Source organism: Taeniopygia guttata, chromosome Z (genome assembly GCF_048771995.1).
Source record: "Taeniopygia guttata chromosome Z, bTaeGut7.mat, whole genome shotgun sequence".
NCBI lineage: Eukaryota > Metazoa > Chordata > Aves > Passeriformes > Estrildidae > Taeniopygia > Taeniopygia guttata.
In genome coordinates, this window is record NC_133063.1 from 10,822,557 (window position 1) to 10,842,998 (window position 20,442).

At 38.4% G+C, this 20,442-nt stretch overlaps 1 protein-coding gene across 3 annotated transcripts in view; it reads left to right on the plus strand.

The window, feature by feature from the left end:
• Window positions 1-20,442, plus strand: part of CDC42SE2 (CDC42 small effector 2) — an 80,738-nt gene that overhangs the window by 11,423 nt on the left and 48,873 nt on the right. For all 3 annotated transcript variants that reach the window (XM_030258881.4, XM_030258882.4, XM_030258883.4), the window contains exon 3: window positions 2,428-2,511. The gene's annotated coding sequence lies outside the window, so the exon portion shown is untranslated. The remainder of the gene's footprint in view (window positions 1-2,427; window positions 2,512-20,442) is intronic.

The window sequence follows — 20,442 nt, forward strand, 5'->3', positions numbered from 1 at the left end:
GCTTCAGATTCTCACACAAATAATACCACTTAAACAAATACTTGTTGTAACTGGCTTTTTTAATGAATGTGATATGGGCAAGTCTGCAGTAAACTGTCCAGAGTTAATAGAAAGTTGGCACAGCTGCATAAGTAGTGTGCCTTGGCAGTACCTGCAAACAACTGCTTTTTCCACTCTGCTGTCATTTAATAGCCTTTCAAGCCAAAAGTCTACAATTTATAGAGATGATTTTGTTAATTAAATTGTCCATTAGGATGTATGTTTAGTCTCCAGGATTCATACATCTGGGATTCTAAATAGCTGTGACATGATGACTTGCAACCACTGGTCCAGATCATCTCATTTCTGACTTGTTAAGATGTTACTGTGCAAGGATGGCTTTCATTGTTCTGTCCTGCTGCTCTTACAGCGTGGCCCCACATTTCTAATGCTGAAGTTTAGTGAAAGTCTTGAAGTCTTTTCTTCTTTAAGGAAAGGGGTGGAGGAAGGCATTTGGCTTAGAGATTGTAAATACAGATATTCTTATACCTACTGTTACCTCATTTGTATAAATGTTTTTACATATTTAAATTTTTTATACAGATTGGTCTCTACATGCTTAGGATGTTATGTGTGCTATTAATGTGTTTTCTTTGCTAATTTTTCATAATGCAGTTTCCTCTCAGTGGAATTTACTAATATGAACCTTTCTCCACTTTGCTTTCACTTAGTTGCATTGCATGTGAGTGAGGAGGTCTGTATTTAGCTTCAGCTAAATGAGTTGTTTCTCCTATGTATCAGATATTGTCCATGGAATCTTAAACTAGAAGGTAGCTAAATTTCAAAGGCACTTCTGTCATAAGGTTGACATCTACTCTAAAAAGACATGATTGCCTTTCTAGCTTTAAGGATTTTATTTGCTTATATTGGACTTTCACAGCTCTTGACATGCAATGCTATGCAGACAAGTTTACCCCTTTTCCTTCACAACATTTTTCTTTTCATTAACCATTTTTCTACTTTTATAGTCTGTTATACCTGCTCTCATCTGCCTTAGCTCTTCATTTCTAGTCCATAATTTCTCTGACAATCTTTTCTGAAAACTACATGGGTAAAGATAAACACCCCTTAATTTTACTTTTTAAATCTGTATTATGTCAGTCTGAGAAGAAAGAGAAGTCTTGGTTCCCTAGTGTGTGAGCAAGGAAGGGCTGAGATATGATAAAAAAGCCCCCACTAGAAGTCAGCCAGCAAATGCCTCGCCATATAGCAGGAAAGTTAAACACTGAGGATCCCAAGTGTGGTAGGGAGGTGGAGCTTTTTGTTTGGGGAATTGTTTTGCTCTGTTTTGGTTTGTTTTGGTTATTTTAATAAAATCTGCAAAACATTGCCATATGTAACACAGAAAATGTACAAAATTTAATTTACTACTGCATGTACTTTATTTTTATATGTACATTTGAAGTATGAACTAGATTGTTTGGTATTTTCAGCTTTCCTCATGGCGTCTTCTGTCTGTTTTGAAACCGATTTCTGATATATCTGTGCTGTCATGACTATGATTGCAGGTAGATGTTCTGTGAATACCATGGTGTTTTGGTTTGTTTGGGTTGAGATGTTTTTTGAATAGAGCTTTAACGGCATTTAATATTCTTGTGCTACTTCAAGTAGCAGTGATTCTTCTTGTCACTCAGAGCCAGCTCTTATGAATGTCTTTCCTTTCTGTTATTGCCTGCAGTACTTGTAATCCATCCTTCCTTTAACTGAGAAATGCTGAACTCCATAGCAGATGTCATGGACGTGATTCAGTAACAAACTTGTTTGCTAAACCTCACACACTTTGTGTTGTTTAACTGCCATGTTATTTGGAACTGGTACAAAACAATTATTCCCTGAACTACCTGGTGTTACCAGTAATTTGAAATATGATCACTAAGAAAGGTACCTAGCTATAATCTTGCAAAAATAACATTGGAACATGCATACAATTTCCACACCTCTGCTATTATAAAAGTCTGACCCTAGCAAAGGAAGCAGCCAAGACTAAAGAGGTACTGCTTTTGTACCCCTGCTCCTTATTTACTTCATTTAGCTATGTCAAACATATATACATATATATATATAAAAATTATTTATGTATTTTAAACAGTGTGTAAACATACTGGAATGTAAGAATTAGGAGTATCTGAGAGTGCACAAGTCAGTGAAAGTTTCTTTCAGCAGTGCTGTAAACAAGAAAGTCATAATCCTTGAAATCATTCACAAGTGGAAGTAGCTCAGTCATTCTGACACTCGTGGTGCTTTGCGAAGGAGAAGCTTTGGAGGAACTCCTGACTCTCTCTCTTGGTAGCTGTTTTTTTCCTGGAACTATAAAGTTACATTGCTCTTCACTGTGAATAGTTTGGATTAGGTGCTATAACAGACAGTAACCTAATTCTGTTTTTTCAGTTTTTCATCGCTCTTCTAGAATTGGGGATATCTTCACTGAATAACTTGCTGCTTAAAGAAAGTAACAGAAGTTGGGAAATTCAGGTAAGCAATACTTTCAGTTTACTATTCACTTTAAATGTTGATTCAAATATGTATGACAGATCTATAAATATTCATTGTGGTACTAAAACCATCAAAGCATGATATAGATTTTTAACCTTAATAAGATTTAATGTGGTTTCATGGCACCTTTTGTGAGCTCTAAGCAGGCCCTGATAAGCCCCTGATAAGAATTCCAACAGACTTATGATATTCATTTGTTCTTTGTGCTTTGTGCTCATAATAAAAATATATTAATGTTCATATCTAATATGATAGGAGGTCCAGGTACTTTGTAATTAATTTAGCAAACTATTTTTGACAGACTCTGGTATTCATGGTATGTGCAACCACATACACTTCTACTTCTTTTCCCAATTTTCTTATCAAGGAAAATTCCTGATGGATTTGCTAATTACATGTATTTCACATTTCACTTCCTTTGTTTCAACTAAGGCTTCTAAATAGATCTCTGATGCTTAATTCTTATATAAGATGACAAAATTCTTTTGGTTTTCTTTGTGTAATAACTTTCATGGCTTTAATAATGGCACAGGGCACAGGAACAGACTGTCCCTGTGTGCTGAAAGACAAGTCGACAAGGTAAACACCCAGCTTGGATGGGCAAGGAGGTTTTGAAGGAACTTGAGAATAAAAGGAGGATGAATCATCTTTGGAAGGAGGGTCAGGTCTCTCAGGAAATATTTAAGGGGGCTATTAGAGCATGTAGGAAAAAAATTAGGTAGGCCAAAGCTCAGTTTGAACTTAAAATGGCGACTTCTGTAAGGGATAATAAAAAATGCTTCTACAAATATATTAATGGTAAAAGAATGGGTAAGACTAACATTTGCTCTTTACTGGATGAGGGAGGGAACTCAGCAACTGCAGGTGAGGAGAAGGCAGAAGTGCTTAATTCCTTCTTTGCTTCAGTGTTTAGTGGGAAGATGGATTGTCCCCAGGACAACTGTTCTCCTGGGTTGGTTGATGGTGTTAGAATGGTCTCCCAGTTATTCAAGAGGAGACAGAGAACTGCTGAGCTGCTTGGATTTTCATAAATCCATGGGACCAGATGGGATCCACACCAGGGTGAAGAGGGAGCTGGCAGATGAGCTTGCAAAGCCTCTCTCCATAATTTACCAGCTGCCCTGACTCACTGGGGAGATTCCAGATGGCTGGAACCTGGCCAGTGTGCCACCCATTCACAGAAAGGGTGGGAAGGAGCATCCTGGTAATTTTAAGACAGCCTGACCACAGTACCTGGCAAGGTAATGGAGCAGTTTATATTGGGTGTCATGACGCAGCCCGTACAGGATGGCCAGGGTGTCAGACCCAGCCAGCAGGGGTTTAGGAGGGGTAGGTCATGTTTGACCAGCCTGGTCTCCTTTTATGACCAGGTGACCGGCCTGGTGGATGCAGGAAGGGCTGTGGATGTTGTGTACCTGGACTCCAGCAAGGCCTTGGGCCCTGTCTCCCACAGCACTGCTGGAAAAGCTGCAGCCCACGGCTGGGACAGGAGCACTCAGTGCTGGGCTCAGAACTGGCTGAGAGTGCTGGTGAGCGGTGCTGCATCCAGCTGGGGCCAGGCACCAGTGGTGTCCCTCAGGGCTCTGTGCTGGGCCAGCTCTGTTCAGTGTTTTTATTGACCACGTGGATGAAGGTGTTGAATCTTTCATTGCATATTTGCAGATGACACTAATCTGTGTTGAACTGTTGTGGAGGATAGGAGGGCTCTGCAGAGAGACCTGGAACAGTTGGATGGATGGGCAGAGTCTAACAAGATGAAGTTTAATAGGTCCAAGTGTCGAGTTCTGCATTTTGGCCACAATAACCCCCTGCACTGCTGTAGGCTGGGTACGGTGTGGCTGGACAGTGCCCGGGCAGAAAGGGACCTGGGGGCAGTGGCTGACAGCCGGCTGGGCATGAGCCAGCAGTGTGCCCTGGGGGCCAAGAAGGCCAATGGACCCTGGATCCTTTAATATTTTTTTTTTACTGTTTTCGTATTTTACTGTCTAAAAATCCAAATGAACTGTGTGGAAGATGTACTTAGGAAATGTACATAAAAAAAAACCACACATGTGGTTTTCTCAGAAAGAGGTGCAATTTGTGGAACATACTTCAGAAATTCTCCATATAGTGTTTTCCAGGCTTTCAATTTCTTTTTCAGGAACGAAATGTCTTTCTATTTTGCCTTACTCTCTGCTTCTAATCACCATTCACGTAGTATGTAATTTAAGTACCAGTAAAAATTTATGCTTTACCCTAAAAATACTCTAGTATGTTGAATTTTGTTTAAGTACTAGTAAAATTACATTTTAAGATACTGGTCAGTGTTACATTTTCTGTTTCATTCTTTGTCTCCCTTCCCCCATGTTCCTTTGAACACTCTGGAGTGTTTTCAGTATGGCTGACGATACCAGACGTGTTTGGGCTTATCCTTCATGTTGTGCACTTCCTTTCCATTATCACCTGATCTTTTTAGCTCTGATTTCACTATTACTTGTAAAATGTTTCTGCCAGGGAGTCTGAAGAAGAAAGTCTGTGCAGGAATTTACCCTAGAGAAGCATGTGACAGAAAGGTGATTGTATTATTAGCATGAGAAACTGAAGTATAAATGGCATCCCAGACTGGGAGCAGGAGCTGCAGTTTCTATTGCTGACCCTGCAGCTCCTCCTCTGGCCTGCTGCTTGCTGCTGGGACTCAGGGGCATCCCCAGATGTTTTGTGTGCCCCCCATGTGAGATAATGTTTCACTGCACAGTGAGAATTGGCTTTGCAGATGGGGAATCCATCCTTTCAACTCTGTCAGGAAAGGGGAGAGAGAAAGAAACAGTAGCCCAATTGTAGTAACTAGCCCACCCCTGAGGTATTTTTAAAGTAGCTTTATAAACTGCCAACCCCATAAAAATTCACAACCAGAAAACTACTGCCCTGTGAGGGTGGATGGAAGAAGGAACCAGGCAGCTGGGGTAGCATATATAGGGGTGATAAGGATAGGTAAAAGATGATGATGATGATGTCTGTTTGAAGAAGATGACTAGAAGGAAAAGAAGAGAACTATTTAAAACCAGAGGGAAGTAAGGGCTGTACTGTAAGCAGCAGCAGGAGGGCACAGGGATGGATGACAATTGGTGCAGGAAGGCAAGTGGGGAAGAAGCAGAACTTCTAGAGCAGTGTTCAGTGAGTGGTGATTCCCACTGGAGCAGGAGCAGACAGGAAGCAAAGAGAACTCCGCAGTGCAAAAATATGTGTGTTTCATTCTTGTGCCAGAAACAAGTGAAGTGCAGTGGGTGTTCCCAACCTGTTGGCTGCCCTTTCTGTACAAGCTCCAGGAGTGTCTGCAGGAAGCTTCAATCATAGATCAGGAAGTACAGCCTTCCTGACTTGCCTTGCCGGCAGCTATGGAGCTGGTGGTGGTAAAATCTGCATAGAAACCTTATAATGTGGCCTATTCCAGATTAAAACAAAAAAATTCCTTAGAGCCTAATATTTTTTTTCCTTTTTCTTACATTTTTGAGGTTCTGAAATTGAAAGTATGCAAGATAGTGATGTACAGTGCTCTAATGCCATTTCCTGCGGCCTGTTTGCCTAGAACCCAGCAACCTTTCCTTCCCCTGCTTCACTACAGTTGTGTGGTGGACTTTGTTCATGTGCCAGGGCTTTTGTCGTGTGACTCTGACCATGTGCTTTGTGGATGTATTTCCAGTCATGTGAAGTAGAAGTATTTAGGCTTGTGGCTCTTCTTCATAGTTAGTATATTCCTCATCTGGCCTCACGATACTCTTAAACATACACTTTCCAACTGTAAAAGAAAGCTCAGAAAAATCTGGAAGGAAAAAAAAAAACCAAAAATGTGTTTTTCTCAATTTTTCCATTCTCATATTGCTAATTCACTGGAGTTCTAGAATACTGGGGTGAGGGAAATGGGAAAAAACCTCTGTCTTGTGAAGGTAGTGTCAAAACTGTAAATTACTTAAGTTTTGTGAAGAAGCATTTGTTCCATTAATGCCTAGCAGTAAAAGCTGGTGCAACATTCCTGCATTACTCTTTGTGTCCAGAAGTCATTACACTAAAATGCTGGTGGACTGTTCATATGTTGTGTGCACATCTTGATGCCTCCTTAGAATAAACACTCATCTTCAAAATCTCAATTATGTCTTTTATGTTTCATTGCTTTTCTACTGTATGATTTTCAAGTTCCAAGCTGGGTCCATGGGCTGGCTTTTCTGTTTAAGATTTTAGTTTCATGTGTAAGGAAATGTTTTGATTTCATCCACCACACTTTCATTAATTCTCTTGAAGTCTAATCTTCAGTTTAATAATTGATTCATTAATTTGGAGCAATGCCATAAAGAGAAATTTTAGTTCATTTACATAATTGAAATTAAATTCAGTGCTTTCACTTTAAGGGCAAAGGGAAGAAACCCACGTAAGATGCTGGATCTCAACATTTTATGTCATGAAGGACTTTTGTTTTTCAGTGTAGCTCAATTACCTTTAACTTCTAAATTCATATCATCATATTAATCCTGTAGAGTAATTGAAGTAATACAGGTAGAAAACTGTCCTTCTGTTACTCCATTTCAGATGCCCATTTGTGCAACACATTTCATTACTGCTGACATCTGTACCATCTGTATTTATATCTGACTGTCCTCCACTTCCTCCATTGTTAAGCTTGGGTCAAATCACTGGGATGCAGCTGAATTATGTGACTGATCCAGCTTTTCACATAAGTGTTCAGAAATGGTTTAGTTTATTTCCCTGAAACATTTTATTTCCATTTCAAGGTAGAACATAGCTGATCCAGCTGAGCTATATTAATGTGAAAGTCCACCGTCCTTTTGCTCTCATTTTTCACAGTACGTGAAACACAAAGCACAAATTCTCTGCAGCTTTGTGGCATTGGAAACCATAAAACAGAGGAAAGCTAGGAATCAAAGTCTGTCAATTAGAGAATTGCAGTGAGTCATGGAAATGACTTAATTTACTTCAATAAGTACTTCAAATTACTTCAGTAAGTCATGGAAACCAAATTTCATTATACCTGTCTGTATGCAGAGAATAGTAAACAAAAAGGAGGATAGAAGAGTGTGCAGGGAATATTGGTTGATGTCTAATTTAAATACTTAAACTGGTTTGTCTCTTTGTGCTGTAATGGGGAAGAGGACAGCAGAAGAACCACAAAGGAATATGCTGGGAAATACACATGCATGATGTCCAGTGTCTGTAATTTGAAATGCTGAATATACGTCTGAGAGATCTTTCATTTTTGGAGTTTTATAATTAGACTTCTAATTTGCTATAGAATCCACTTTGTATTACATACAGATGGAGTAGTTCTCTACTATAAGACTTTTTTTTTCCTTTCTGGAAGTTGTATGCTAAAGCTTTTTCTTAAATTGGCTAATCTTATGTACAGTGGGAAATAAGACTTCCTGAAAAACCTGTGTCCTGCCCTCTGACACTGTACTTTGCAACCAGTATTTTTTTTTTTTTTTTTTTTTTTAATATTTGATTTTATACTGGAAAAAAAAAATCAGTCATTTTGTAGTTCTGGCACAAAGCCCAAGAGGCATAAGAGTATAATTCTGGCTTTTTCCACCTTGAATGTTCACATTGCCGTGGAAAATGCCCTGAAGTCCATTCAAAACTTAATGTTTGGGACAAAGTGCTCTCTGCAGAGTGAATGCCAAGGACAAATGTCCTGGATGTCCTGTACTTGAACATTGACATCCTGTTTCTTGGGACAGCCTGGGCTGAGTGTTAATAGTCCTTGCTATGTTCAGTGCTTACTGTTTGTCTGCTGTGCGTTAGGTTTGGATCTGCAATACCATCCGCTCTCTAAAGCTGCCAGATGATGCCCTGGCGTTACACAGTCAGATTATATTGCTATAGCTATGAAATAATTAAACACTCCTATTCTGCAGCATGAAGTTACTTGAAATACTCAAAACCTAGTAAGTTAGGTAGGTCAGAGACAGAGAAAAGGCCCTGTGAAATCGAAGAACTGGCTGAAACTGAGCACAAGCAGGGGAGATCTGTTTGTTCTGTTAACATGTCTAAATGTTCTTGAATTCTGGGTGGATCTTCTAATCATGCAGCTGTCCATTTTCTTGAAAGGAAAGAAAAGGATCCTATTCTCTCCCATATGAATGATTCAGTATAAAGAAGGAAAGCGTAAGCACTTGTGCTAATGGCAGAAATTAATTTTCAAGTTCATCTTTGCCTCACAAAATAGTCTTGCAGTCTGTCTTTCAGACCAGCAGTTGGTACAGCCCACTGAGGGGCATGGAATGGATTGTATTCTAGCTTTGTTATTAATATTATGTGTAGCTTACTGTGTATGTCCTTATTAGGAAAAGCACTTTAACCTGTGTCCCTTTAAGGACTGTTGTGTTCCAGTGTACACGTGTTCAGAGTTATGCACATAGTTTCAGAATCTGTCTTGAAAATTTTAGTAACATTTTGCTTTGGAGGTGCAGATTTTACAGACTTCTTGCTTCCTTTCTGTCATTTCACAGAGACCTAATTTGCATGTCTGCTCATGTCCAGAATTATTTGACCAGAATGTTTGTGTGCTATCTTATGTCCAGAGACACTGATCCAGTTTCTTGGAATATGCTTCATTCATATCATACTAGGCTTACCATGAGACATTATGGAGTTTTCATTTTAAAATACAATGAATGAAGAAATATCTTGCTGCTCCTGCTCCCTGTAGCATGAAGTAGTGGCTGTAGATTTTTCAAGAACCTGATTTCCTCTTTTGGCTGAAGCAATTCAAAAGAAACACGTCTTAAGTCTTTCTCTGCTTTGAAATGAAATTTCAATTGCACTGAAATCAGTCTTTAATCCTTCTAGTCATTCTTCATTCCTAGTTATTAATCCCACCAGGAATGTTTTCTGTTAGTGAGTAAATTGGAGAGGAAGAGTAAGTAGGCCAGTATTTCCATTATTCCTGTTGCATAATTGATCTGCCTGTCACTGACTGTATTATGCGTGACTGACCTTCCACTTGGGGCTGGTTTATTAAACTTTGTTTCAAGTATTTGTCAACAGTTACTTTGTCAGTCATGTTGGACCTTAATTATGAATCACGTTCAGAGGCTGAGCTGCGTTTGTACATCCGGGGCACATTCACTTCTTGGTGCACAGCTGGAAGACCTCTGAGAGTGGATGGTATCAAAGTGTAACTTCTTTAAACCCCATTAACAGGTGGAAGAGCAATGCTGCTTTTGAATTGTCTCAGGCAGGAAAATAGTGGGGAGTAGCTTCAGTGGGTTTTTGTTTGTTTTTTAGTTAATATGAGTGAATTAAAAAATGAGGATAGTAAGGCTACCCTAGCTCCCTTTTTAAGAGTGGTTTGTTCAACTTAGTGCTAGTATTGTGGGAAAGATGTTTTTACTGTGGTACAGAGGATATGTGGAATACCTTCTCTTAAAGAAGACTACATGGGTGATAGTTACTTGTTACAGCATATCTTTGTATATGTATTTATGTATACATAAATTACCTTAGGCAGAAGAGGGATGGGAGGCACAGAAAAGCACTGTAATTAATTACTGGGAGGCAGAAGCACCAGAGGAATTGTTTGATTTATGAAGTAGCAAGCTGAATCTGTAGATGAATTCTTTGAATCTACATCTCAAAGAATCTGTCAGGCGCTGAGTGGAAACTGCTGGGTACGTGACACTTCTGACAGTCCCACAACCTAACTTTCCATCTGAGTTTTGAGGTGCTTCTAACATAAGGGCCCTAACTTGAGAAGCCACAAGAGACTGTGATATTGAATATCTTTTAATGGACTGTGACTTAACAAGTAAATGAAAAGCCACACAGTGACATGAAGCTCTGGTCCCCACTGATTTAAAGTGCAGATCCACAGAGTAGTTTGTATATAGCTGTTACTACTTGATTTATTTGTTGTAATGAAAACAAATTCATGGAGGCTTGCTGAAATTTCTCATTGTTAACAGAAGTGCTATGGAAGAAACATGCAACTTACTGTCAAAATTTTATTTACCTTCAGATAACCCAGTCCATAGAATGAATGATTTTGCCAACAAGTGCTTTCTCATAAATACAATGGTTCCTTTGTTTCTGTACCCTTTCTTTTGCTCACCATCTAGCTCCTCCATATCTCCTGCAACTATCTTTGCCTGTGAATATTAAGATGTATTTCAGCAAAGCTTTTTAATGTAGTAGGTTTCCTATCTTTTATTTTCCATTCTTCAGATTTTTTTGTTTAAAACCAAACAAATCAACCCAGTTATTTCGTATCATATGTAAACTTCAGACCTATTTCATAAGTGTAATTTCTCTCGCTGTTATGTTCTGCCTTGCTTCTCCTCTTTGTCTCTTTCCTCTGTTAGAACACCAGCCTTTCCTGTTACCTCCAATATAGCACTAACCCTTCCTGCTGCCTTTCCACCTCTTCCTTTCAGCTGCTTTTGTCTCAGATTAGCTGTAGTGGTTGGTACCACTGTGGTGATTCTGTTGGTTTGACCCAGAATTTAAAGCCTGATGGATAGCATCACATTATGAAATCCTGTGTGGTGGGTGGTACAGGAGAAATACTGTAGCTATTTCTGTTTTTAAAGCCCAGGAAAAAGTTGATAGCTTTGCAAATACTGACGGTCGTGCCATTTGTGGACAGGGGAGTTGATATGTGTTACAAATTACAGAATGGTTTGTGCTAAAAGGAATCTTTAGGGTAGTATTGGAAACTCGTGGATACTCTGTTGACCTATGTATTGGTCCTACCTACTGGATTTCTGTGACTATTAACCCTTTGTCAATAGCTGCAGATGTCTAATTCCCCAGTGTGAAGTTGTGTAGCAGAAAAACCTCTATGTCCCATAACAAACTGTTACAAAACCACATGTTTGCTCCAGTCTCTAGAGGCTGATACACTTTCATTTCCATATGGGTTTAAAGAAGTCACGTAGCATTTACTCACCGGAAGCTTTACAATAGAGTTGCACTGCAGCTATTGCTAATTTGGTAGTTCAAGTTGAGCTCAAGTGTGGAAGTGGTTTTTTGTTTGTTTCGCTGCCTTTTTTTTTCCTTCATATAGCTGAGAATCCTCTAGAAGCAAGATGCACATATGTCCAGAAATAATAGCTTGTTTTGTGGAATGATGTTCTGATGGTGTATTACAAAAGTCCATTGCCTGACACACTAAGAGCAGTAACTATTCAGAAGAGCTTCTAAAAGACTTTTCAGTATCTCATTGTTGTGCTGTTAGTATTGGTACAATTAAAGAGTATTTAATTTTTGATAAACTGCATTTTCAATATTACAGTAACACAGGATATTCATCAATAAGTGAAAGACTGTATTTTAAACTATTGTTTTCATAATCTTTGCAAAAATCCTAAAAACTGTGCATTTTCCATCAAAATATTGGTACTGTATTAGTCAAAGTTGACAACCACCATGCACTGACTGTTATTGCTGGTGTAACCAGTGCTGTATAAACTTTGCAGCTGTCTGGGATATCAGTATATTACCAAGCAAGGTAAATCAGCATTTTTTTTGAGAGTGATAGGTTTGTGCACATCTCATTAAAGCAATTGAAGTGCTTGAGGTATCTATCTAGCTCTGTAAAAATATACACACCTGCTAGTTATTTTCATATGTTCAATAATGGTTGTATTAGTGACATAAAAAGAAGATTCACTCTCTTTTGACAGGTGTCAGCATTATTCACTACATTACATGTTCAAAAGCTGCAGTTATTTCAGCATCACTGTGTGTTATTCTACTGCTTCTCTCTTATCCTTCTTTATTTTTCTACTTATTTCTGCCTTTTTGGCTGCCTAATGTGAAATACACGTGTTGTTTCTGGTGTTTTTTGCTTTTTTTTTTCATGGACTGTAGCTGGTGTATGTCTTTAAACATGGAAATTGAAGTTTTCTCCACTAGTTGTTCTATCATCCCAGTTACAGAGCTATGCAGCAGGAGGGGGAGACAGAGATATGAGATAAGGCTAGATGAAAGAGCAGGTGGAATCAAATACTGAAATACTTAGTATTACAAGTAAACAATGGCACCTGTACCATTTCTTGATCTTATTTTGTTTCTGCTTTAAATATTTATAATATATTCTCATTTTGGAAGAAAGCCCACAATTGTAGGTTAAGACAAAAAATAAACTTTTTGGTTTTGTTGTACTAGAAGTATTTCACTCAGGGTCCTTGAATAATACTGATTGTATTCTGAGACAGGTAGTTGTAAATGTGCTGCTTTTTTCAAAACTGAGAGAGGTAATTGTAAATGTGCTGCTTTTTTCAAAATGTGAACTTCTATTTCGTCGAAAGTGTGGTTTGCTCAGCTCTGCTTTCTTTGTGCTCTTTGCAATTAACCATTCTAGGCTAGAAGACCTCAGTAGAACTGATAATCATTAAAGTGTATGTGTGAGATGTACATGAAATAAATATTCTATTTCCATTGTAAATTACTTGTACATAGCCAAAAAACATATTTCATGAATTATTGTGTGTTGATACTCAGGGTTTTCATGAAGAGTTAATGTCTTTCTCTTCTCTAATATTTTTTTGCTCTTCTGCAGTGAATTTCTGCCCTGAGAAAGGGAAATCCAAAAAGAAAACAATTAATTTTGTTTCCTTTAATTTTGTTTCCTTTCTTCTGACACCAGAAATGCTAAACAACTTACTTTTGAGAAATTGCTGACAATATTCTGGCATTTGCAATTAACAGGATACCAAAACCCATCCAAGAAATAATTAATTTTTAAATACTTCTAATTTTATTTATTTAGCTACATTTCCTGACTGGAAACACTGCCTGTAGCCCACTCCTTTACAAGTGTACAGAATTAATCTAGCTCTTAATGCCAGTAAAGATTTAAATTAAACCTTGGGAAGGTTGTTCAGTGCAAATGAATGTGCTTGAGAACACAGCATGCTTATTTGGTCATTGAATCCTTTTGTTTTCTGTCCTCAATCTGTATGCCCCAGAGAAGACCATATCTCTTGAGTAGAGTTCCTTGTGGAAGACTGAGTTCATCAGGAGACTCTTCTCACTAGTTTTAAAAATACATGTCTTGTCTCAGTGGTTCTTAAGTTGAACTGCAATGTGAGCTCTCCATCAAGTCATGAGTCAAGACTGGATCATAAATGAGCATCTCATGCAGTGCATCCCTGGAAAAGAGCAGGCTGGTGGTGACGGGGAGCTCAGCCAGGGCTGTACTCGCTGCAGCTCTTCATGTCAGTGGTCACGCCTGGCAAAGGCTTGCCTGCCTGCTTCTGGTGTGGGTACTGGGGGGGGAATGCTCTTATCTGGCACCGGGAGGAGCAGATAATGAAACCCTTTGTGTCCCCCTCCAGAGACATGTGCTTCCACAGCAATGAGCTGTGCAGCTGCAGCCCTAGCAACAAGGGCCTGGAGAAAAGAATGAGGGCAGCTTCCCAGCACAGGATGGCCAGAGGGTTAAGAATGGGCATAGTATTTAGATGAACCTGTCTGCCTGTTAGTCTTCCTTGGGATTTTTTTTTGTTTGTTTGTTTGTTTTAATTTTGATGCTTAGACTGAAATATATCCATGTGTCTTTTAGTACATTGATAAACAAATGCCTAAAGACTTGGCAGTGTCTTTGTTGCTTTTAAGAGTCTTGATAGTGCATATTCTGGAGAATTCACAGTGTTGTCTGGTACAGTGCAAACAGTTCAATTTCATTTTTCACTTAAAAAACATGAAAAAAGTCAGTTTTGACTTTTGTAGTGTAGGTGCACAAAATCCTTAAAGATGCAATGGTTTAAGAAAGGAGTTTATTTTTAAAAGTGTACTAATTCAAAGGGTTATTTGCATTGGTACTTCTAAAGTGGTTGTGCTTATTGTGACAGATGATTTCTAGAGAAACTGATGTTAAATACTTCATTTTTTAGGTGCAGCAATCTGCTATATTTCCATAGGAAGTTCCATGAATGAGTTGAGGATAACTCTACTAATGAGAATATGATAGGCTCCATTAATTACCTTGCTCTGGATAGGGATTCACAAGCCACAGTTTGGACTGCATGTCTGGGAGAGAGGGGGCATTTGTTTGAGGGAGAGACTGAATAATGAATACCTTAAACCAAATGATCTGTGTCTGAGTGGCAGACAAAGAGGGCTTTGGGGCAGTGACTGATTATTCCGTGTGAAAGGACCACAACCATATCTGGCTTGCATACTGAATCTCACATGTGAGCCCTCACTCCTTATTTCTCCAGAGGAAAAGGGGAAATCAAATCTGCTTAGGAAGGAAGTGCACCTTGCTGGTGAAAGTGCTGTTACTGACTGCATGATGCTTATCTAGTTACTGTAATGAGGAAATTTTGGTTGTTTTAGTTCTCTTTTCTAGCCTTTTGTCAAATGCAGTAGATATTTTTTTAACAAGTTACGTACAGATCTTTGTTTGTTCTCCCTTACATTTTCATACCTCCTAGATGCAGTCTGTAATATTGTCCTACAAGCTTATTGTAAGTCACAGCCCAGAGCAAATGGAGCAGCAGGTGGGGTGATTCCTGGATGTTTTCTGATCAGGCCAAAATGCTGACCCGAGGCAAGTCCAGGACCAGTTCACCTCCACTGACTGTGCTGTGCAGGCACTATTGTCCTGCACAGGAGCTGGGTGAAGAGCTATCATCCCACTGAACTATTCAAGCAAGATTGAATGAAGCTTGATGGTAGAATGAATGAGTTTCTAATTTCTTGGCTTCCCTTTTTTGTTGCCTCTCAATCTGAGCACTGAAGGTGGATGCTCAGGAGAATATGTTCCTTTTACTAGGTATATTTGTTGACTTGTTGTAAAGTGCAGAGAGAAAGGTCAAGTGTTAAAATATTTGGAGGCACTTGGATACTCAAGTTGTAGAATTCTCTATTTTTTTTGTGAGGGGTAGGAGAAATGAGGGAAAGGTTTGGTTTGGGAGAGGACTTGAGATTGTACTTAAATACTTAATTGAGTAATTATATCTTGTGTTCTTTTCAGAAGTTGCTAGTGAAATCAAAGCTACAGAATTAAAGTTTGACACCATCTTTAACAGTCCTCTTCCTTTATTTGAGAAGGAAAAACACGTTCAGGAACAACTGCAACTTTTATCTAAGTGCATACTTCTTACACCTTAATCTAAACTTTAAAATAAAAACTGTTATCCCCGGCAAAGGAATTGGTGTGTGTTTTTTTGGGTTTTTGTTTCCAAATATGCAGAGTGAATCTTCGTCAGCAGATACAAGGGAGGATATCTCCCACCCCACCCACACACAGAGAAGGAAAAATTAACAGTTGTGTGACACTGGGGGAGATAGGACCTTGTTCAAACCAGAGAAACTTTTATGGTAAATTGAATTGTCACCGTGCAGCTGTCTAACAATTTATTTAGTCAAAGTAGTTGCTTCTTTCATTTGAGTTTATTTACTTAAGTCAATTACACATGCAGATTTGATTGTACCCTCTAGCAAAACTCTAATGACTCAGCAACAGATCTTTCACTGGGAAGAATTATATAAATGAAATACTATTATGCTAGTAAATAAAACAAACAAACAAAACCAAACACAATTAAGATGAGTGTGAAGGCAGGAAACACCTTTCTTTTTTTTGGTGATAGAGAGGCTTCCACTGAATTTTACAGCTTAACTTGTCACGATAATGGAGTTCTCAGCAGTTCTGTAGTATGCAGAGAGAGCGCTAAAGCAAATTGCAGTTTGTGAATGTCAGTATGAAGATATTTGCCAGTTATAAATACCAGTTATATATTTCAGAGATACTACAATGTCTTTTTCAGAAGTGTCTGCAAAGCTTCTTAGGAGTTCAAGGTAACTGGAGATCGAGGAAAGTGTCTCCACAGAACTAAAGAAAATAGTGCATCTTCTCTTAAAGTCAAAAAATCTCTCATTGTACCTCTTTTGTAAAATGCAGTGTGCTAGTTTGGGCTGTTGTCTTTTCAAAACTTGTGTAATGCCTGTTTTGTGGTCATTTGCCACAGTAGTTCTTGAGGGAAAATGAAGCTGTTGTACTAGTCAGTGGTTTCTATCTCTGCATTGCTGCAATGAGGGCATGGGACAAGTTCTGCTGTGTTAAATGAGACTATGCCTTTGTTTTGAGAGGGAAGCATGTGTTGACCATGGCAGTACCATTAAAAGTAGTAGATTTGTATATTAGGAAATTTTTATTGTATGTCTTGTTTCTCCATAATAGCAGTTGGAGCCCAGATAATGCGTCTGAATTTATATTTACCTAGTGGTCTAAGGAGCTAAGCAGTCACCAAGAGGAATAACTTATTAACTAAGTTTACCTGTCAGAAGAGTAGAGTAAGACACCAGATGGTGAGCGTAGTATGGAAGGTTCTGGAAAAGTATTTATTTTCTGGGTTTAACCTTGACAGCATCTGACGTGAAGTCCGTCAGGAGCTAAGTCTTGTAATTTACTGTGCTGTCTGTGGCTAGTTTGGGTCTTGAAGGAACCTGGTAATCTTTCCTGATACGGAGTTGCAGTAGTTGTCACTACCATTTTCCTTACAACTTTGTGATGTATATTACAAAAAACTGCCTGTTGGGTTGGCTGTCTGAAAAATCTGTACGTGTTCTTGAGTAAAGGAACTTGTATTTCCTTGTTTCAAGTGGGTAAATGGTTTTGAATGATGTGAGAAACACTTGAGTCTTCGTGCTTATATTTATTGAGATTCTTACTCTGTGTGGAAGCAGCATTCTTTTCGTAGTGAGGTAGCACAAGTATTATACTTCACATTTGTGTAGGGCTTAGGACTTTCAAGTTATCAGAAGTACTCCATGCCTTGTGATTGTTTTGGCATGAGAAATACTATGGTCCAAACTTAGTTTATTTTTTAGGCTTCACTTAGGGTTTCTGCTTAGGTCAGAAGTTTGGAAACTAGAGGGAAGTATGTTGTGTATTTAACTTGCCTTCCTTACCTGTTGACGAGCAGGTAACTAACTGAAATAATGCAAGAGAGATTTGGTAACTTTGATAGGTCAGCATTAGTAAGTAAGCTTTCTTTCCAAACTGTGCTTTTTTGTTTTGTTTTATTTTTTTTAACCTGTTTTTCTTGTGCAGGTTGTCTCACTTACAAGGCTTTTGACTCTTATATATAATCTCAAGCTGTAAGTATAAAGTCTGCATCTTGAGGAAAAAATGAGGCATTTTAAAATCCTGTTATGTCATATGAGAATCCTTTCAAAGTAGAATACAAAATTCTAGTGAGTTGAACAAACCCTTGTAATAATCAACAGTGAGAAATTAAGTGTTATCTGGCACAGTTACAGTTCTGTATTGTTGCCTATTTGTAGGGAAGAGAACAAATCTTCTTTCACATTTTGCTTGGTGTGTATCTGGCAAGTAAGTGTTGATAACTCTAACAACTGTGTATGTGTTTTATTAGTGTTACCTAAAGAACAGACTCGCTGTATCCATTAGGGGTTTGTTAGATGGTTTGTCAAAGAGCTGCTAAGGATACTGCAGAGCTTTTATAAATACACAAGATTGACAGAAGGGGAATGGCACTACTAAGAGTACATGAAACTTGATGAGTATATATCTTAACTCGCCATCTGCATACTGCAATTTTGCCTGTCTAGTAGAGAAGTAGTTTCCATGGACACTGCAGCCACTGCAGTATATTCATATTATATATCCTTACTTTAGTCAGTCTTTCCACTTAAGGAAGGATTAAACCTGGTCTTCTCTTAATATATGTTAATTGAAGAGCAATGTGTGTTACTAACAGACATGCAAAGGACCACTTGTTATGTTTGTTTTACAGTAAAACTGTATAACTGAAAAGATTCCCTTTAAAACAATGTGATTTTGTCATGAAATTATCTGAATGTCTTTATAGTTGTATTGCTAGAACACAATGAAAAGAGATACCAAAGCAGATGTGTAGAATTATTTTTAAATATATCACAGATCAAAGTAATCATCAGTGCGTATTTGGTGGGGCTTTTTTCAAGGCATACTATTCAATGAACTACAGAGTTCTGTGAGCAGAGTATAGAACAACTTCTGCTGAGGCTATATCTGCTGCTTTCTAGGAAAAGGTATATTTTACTGTTGTTATGTCTGTTCATAAAATAATGTCAAAAACTAGATATTTTTGACCTGTTGAAAGGATCTCTGTCTTTAGCATCTGTGAGCAGTTCCAATGCCTTACCTCTGTGAGAATATACACATGGAAATCCTTGAAACAGTGGAAATCTATGTGCTTAGAACAAAGTTGACTACAAATGTTCTTGGCTGTCTTCAAATACAATTGTTGCATGCCTTACTTTCCCACACATATAAAGAGGGAGAGGTCAGGAGAGTTCCTTAAAGCTTATACCTGCCATGAGCCTCCTCTTTATTTGTTTGTGTGGTTTTAACAATTATACTAATTCCTGTGAAATACTAGAAATAGAATTCATGATAATTGATTATACTCAAAGATCCCTATATAAATGCATGATTTTTTTTTTGCAATAACTGCCAGCCTTTGCTGTGAAAATCCTATCTCAAAATTGATACCACAAATTATGGCAAAGAAGTCACTGGATCTAAGATGATGAATCATGCCTGTTCAGTGAGAAAGCTATGGGCTGGTTACCTGCTTGGTACTATTTTACAAAGTTTTGGTGAAATCTTTGAATCATTAATGAATCCAAGTTTTGGGGTTTTTTTTTATTTTTCTTGTAATGGAGCTTTTTAACATACATCAAGAAACATTTCATTTCTTCTCCCCCTGAATAATGGGCTGAAACTTCTACTACTTGCCTCCTGAGAGTGTTGCACAATTCAGAAAAAAACTCCTGCAAATGTATTTTGGTAATAGCTTTCTGTTTTTTCCCCTATACCATTTAGCTTAATTTAATGGATAAATTGATTAAGTCTGTGTTAGAGTAGTAACAGGAGCCTGGAGTCTGTGTGTCAGAGTACAAAAGTGCTATTTTGCAAACCTGCCTTAGAAAGTAATAACCCAGTTATATCAGCGATGTCCCTTGCATTTTGGACATAATAATTGTTTTTGTAATTGAAGTTGTGGTTTATGCTTTCATCTTTCATCTGAAAGCATGATCATGCAAATAAAAACCTTCTATGTTTGATAAATAAGCTAGATAACTTGATCTCATGTTTATCCTTTGTGATTTAAGTTTGAGTTTTTATTTATTGTTGAAAACACTGTACTGGTCTCTTCATTGTTCTCAGTCATTAAAAATACTCTGTTAACAGATGACTTTCTAGCTGGCATCAACTGAATGAGTAGTCCGCATCTATGCTCAGTTTAGGCACCTCTGTTTCCCTTCAGAGCAACAGTGTCTTTCTGTGAAATGGACAGACGAGTGTTGTACAAGGTGTCTGACTTGGCAATATGCTCTGAGCTTGTTTGTGCTATGTAGTAGCTATTGACAAGTAACTCGATATTTTACAATAGAAGCCATTTATGACCACAGTGCTATTGTAAAGCATTTACTTAGGCCGGACTCAAAATCTCTTTAAGTACCTATTTTTGTTGTTGTTGTTGTTACAATTATATAGAAGTAGTTATTTTAGTTTTCACATGATGCAGCTCTGATTTCTTTGTGCTGGATAACAATACACTGCATTTTTCAGGAGAAAAAACACTTGTCTGAACTAAGTTTTAGCTAGGCCATATGGCATGGCTCTGCTTTGCAATTATTACATCTTAAAAACAAGAGTTAGATTTAGCTCTGGATGCCCAGCTGCCAACCCGACAGGGATGGTCATGAAGGGGTTGAAGTACAAGAATGTGTGAGGGGCAGGGAGGCATTTTGGGAGGGGTGATGCTCTGAGGCTTGGCCAGGCATGTCTGTCTGTGGGAGCTGCAGCAGCTGAGCAGACTCGCCTTCTACTCCAGAATTCTGTCTGGTGTAGCCAACACTGCTCTGCTTGTGCAAGTCAGCTCCTCACATGCAGCCACG